This window comes from Euprymna scolopes, chromosome 27 (genome assembly GCF_053919585.1).
Source record: "Euprymna scolopes isolate OS-2025 chromosome 27, ASM5391958v1, whole genome shotgun sequence".
Taxonomy (NCBI): Eukaryota; Metazoa; Mollusca; class Cephalopoda; order Sepiida; family Sepiolidae; genus Euprymna; species Euprymna scolopes.
The window spans coordinates 3,976,685-3,981,045 of record NC_136508.1 but is presented as its reverse complement, the minus strand read 5'-3'; positions in this window follow the sequence as shown (position 1 = coordinate 3,981,045).

The following is a 4,361-nucleotide window of genomic DNA, read 5'->3' as shown; positions in this document are numbered from 1 at the left end:
GATATTGGCTATATATTGGGTAAAATATTATATGAAATAATCGATAGCAAAATTGACTTTGTATTATTATTCCTCGGAATTACTGCTTTCATTTTGAATGTGATTTTCCAAACTTTCATTCGGCATAACCTCCAACGTTCTTCAGGTGTATCTTGTCGAACTCGGGAATTTGGACGGAATTTCGAGTGGAACCCTTTATTTTATTTTTTTTAATTTTTTTTTTTTTACACAGTGATCACCACTTATCAAGGCCCGGAAGCCACTCAGGGATAAGGGTTATTGCAAGTAAATTACGTTAGTGAGGAGATTTGATGAAGTGTTTAATTAGGGGGGCGGTTCATTAGGAATTTGTTAGCATTAGACTTGAAGACATCCAAGTTGTAGTCCGGAGGGAAGCAGGCAGACGGAACAGAGTTCCACAGGCGTGCAGTTCTAAGAAAGAAGCTTTGTTCATGAAATCCGCGTTTTGATTTAGGCACAGATATAGAGTGGGGGAAATTTTTCACAGTGGATTCAGCTAGACGGGTGTTTTTCGTGAAAGATTGGCGAGGGGGGACAAGGGATTGGAGTTCAGACGAGCACCTGCCATGAAAATAACGATAAAACAAGGATAAGCTCGCAACGTCTCTTCTGTGGGAGAGGGGTTGCAGGGTAGAGAAAAGGGCATCCTCCACTAAACCACGAAGTCTATTTTGAACTCTGTCAAGGCATGATAGGCTGTTTTTGGCAGCTCCTGCCCAGACATGGCAACAGTATTCCATCCTTGGCCGTACTTGGCTTTTATATAGATAGAGAATTGCATCAGTAGTGAGATATCTTCTGGAGCGGTAGAAGGATCCCACCATCTTTCCAGCGACCTTGGCAACAGACTTGATGTACGTGTTCCATTTCAGATCAGGAGTAAAGGTCAAACCCAGAAATTTTTATTGAACGGGGGTAGCGTGTTCTTGTTCCATCAGCCATGACTGGATAGAGGTCTTTAGTAATTCGCAGATCTTTATTTTTATCACCCACACTGAGGATTGAACCTATAACCTTCGGGAGAATATCACTTTTACAACTGATTTTTCCCAAGCACTGCACCACGGGTCCTTGCGGAAACTTCTAGTACGAATTTTAGGACCCTTTAACATATTTTATTTCTAGTTGTAAGTATACGGATTTATTGCTACTTATTATTTTGTATTAATGTATATCTATCGCTATACTTATTACTTGTATATATTAATATTTTTACTTAGTAATGTTTTTTACTTATGACTTGTATATATTATCAATTGTTTATAATAACTGGTTCCCCTATCGTATTGAATTCTATACTAAGTCTACTTAGCAGTTGGTTATTCCCCAGCATATGTGCCGCTTCTTTCAGTCGTCTTACTCTCCATCGTTCCTCTCTGTCTATAATTTTTACTTCATCCCATAATGGTTGATGGTTTCCCTTTTCTTTCCTGATATGGTCAGCTATACCTAGCTTTTCAATCTCCCCACATACTACGTATTTCGATGTTCTTCTAATTGTACTTTCAACGGACGGCACGTCTCACCTCTGTATAGTTTTCCACATTTACATTAGATTTCATATACACAGTTATTAGTCATGATTTTTTCTAACAAGCTGTTTCCGGGGAGTTGAATCTCTCCTGAATACTGTCCTGATGTCATATGGATCACATATTCGTTGAAGTTTTTCAGACGAGCCCTATATATATATGGTAAATAAAGAGTCCGCTCGAAATTCCGTCCCAATTCCCGAGTTCGACAGAAACATCCCCGAGTTCGACAAGATACACCTGAAGAAGATCGGAGGTTATATCAACCAAAACGTTGTGAAAATCATACTCCAGATAGGAACAGTAGTCCGCTGAATAATTATACGAATAACCAATCCTCATCTAAAAAATTTAGAAACGTCATATCAGTTCGGTACCCGAAATAATACAAAAATGGAAACAAATCGAAAACCTCTACAGAAAAAAAAAACTGGCAAGGATGACTAACCACCTCACATTTCTATGCCGGTGCCGTGATCTTAAACTAGTACAACCAGGCTTAACACTGACACTACCAATCAGCTTCAGACGGACACAAAAGATGGCAAAACGAGTAGGGCATGAACTCGTTCGAGGCAGAATCTACAACAGTTGGTTAAAGAAAAATCAATTACAGACCAAAATTTCAAACAACCTAACCCCATTCCTTGAGAGTACATCTCAGATTGATGACAAAACCCGCATCCCAGAATGCCTGGACATCTATCTATCTATCTATCTATCTATCTATCTATCTATCTATCTATAAAAGTGAACGTGTGTGTGTTTGTCTGTGTACATTTCCCTACGCACTTACTCTGTCAATTTTTAGTCTACAGACTAGAAATTTGATATACCGGGTACTGAGATTTGGGAAAATCCATGTGACCGAGTTTGGACCAGAAATTTGGGGTCAAAGTTAAAAAATTGACATTTTTTTGTTGTTCTTTTTTTGCTCAGCATACACCTCCAAAAACCGTGCAACACCGGGCACTCCTGCTAGTCCATATATCTATAAAAGTGAACGTGTCTGTCTGTGTGTCTGCGCCATAACTCTGTCAATTTTTAGTCTACAGACTCGAAATTTAATATACGGAGTACTGAGATTTGCGAAATCGATGTGATCGGGTTTCGGCCAGAAATTTGGCTGTTAAGGGGTAAAAGTTCAACGATTTGACCTTTGAGAACTCTACCAAACTCCTCCGACAGTTTTGAGTCTGAATACTTGAAATTTTAGATATAGGTTCCTAAGACATAGATCTAACTTATTACCTGAATTTGAGCACAAAACAATAAATGTTAAGGGGTAATAATAGGGGTTATAAAAAAAATTGACCTTTTTTTTCTTTTTTTCTCAGCATACATCTCCAAACACCCGTGCAACGCCGGGCTGAAATGCTAGTATATCTATAAAAAAGAACGTGTATGTGTATCTGTGGGTCTGTCTGTGTGTCCGTGTGTGTACATTTTCCAGCGCATTAACTCTGTCAATTTTCAGTCTACAGACGTGTAATTTGATATACAGGGTACTGAGATTTGGGAAAATTTATGTGGCCGGGTTTGGGCCAGAAATTTGGCTGTTAAGGAGTCAAAGTTCAACGATTTGACCTTTGAGAACTCTACAGAACTCCTCCAAAAACTTTGGATCTACGCACTTGAAATTTTAGATATAGGTTCCTTGGGCATGGATCTAACTTAATAACTTGCGTTGAGCCAAAAACGATAAATGTTAAGGGGTAATAATAGGGGGCAAAGTTTTAAAAAATTGGACCTCTGCGGTTTCTACCAAATTACTCAGACACTTCCTGGTCTAAACAGTTTAAATTTTACATAAAGGCTATTCAGAGATAGGGCATAGCTTTTTCTTCGGTTTGGGTCGAAAATTTTTAATTACCAATATATAAATATATATATTAATGTTTGTATGTATATATTTTTGCATGTCTGCACAACACTTTCGACAGATCAGTATCGTTTTTAAGTTCGACCTTTCAGACGATAAACATCGAAAATTGGCTAAATGCATTAGTATATTCACCTTAAACTGGGCACTTTCCTACAGGGGCGGGGGTCGCTTTTTTCGCCGATATTTTTGAAAGTCATCCTCTGCTTTAATTTGTCTAGCCTTAATTTAAAAAAATGCCATTTCCGATTTGGCGGTGGTCGTAACAGCATAGACTTCAGGTTTTTTCCCGTTCTGTTCCTCCTTTGCCGTACGGGTTCGAGCCTACCATCCTACTACCACTTTTTTTTTTTTTGCTCAGCATACACATCCAAACACCCGGGCGACACCGGGCACACATGCAAGTATATCTATAAAAGTGAACGTGTCTGTCTGTCTGTGTACATTTCTCTACGCGATATCTATGTCAATATTAAGTCTGCAGATTCAAAATTTGATATACAGGGTACTGAGATTTGGGAAAATCTTTGGGATCCGTGTTCGGCAAGATGTTATGCTGTTAAGGGGTAAAAATTTAACAATCTGACCGTTGAGAACTCTACCAACCTCTTCCGCCAATTTGGGTCTAAATACTTGAAAGTTTAGATATAGGTTCCTTGGGCATGGATCTAACTTAATAATTTGATTTGAGTCCAAAATAAATAAATGGTAAGGGGGCATAATAGGGATCAATGTTTAAAACAATTAGACTTCTGCGGTCTCTACCAAATTACTCAGACAATTTCTGGTCTAAACATTTGAAATTTTACATAAAGGGTATTCAGAGATAGCGCAAGCTTTTTAATCATTTTGAGTCGAAAATTTGAGCTATCAATATATAAATGTATATTTGCATGTCTGCCTAAAACTTTCGACAGAGGCAACGG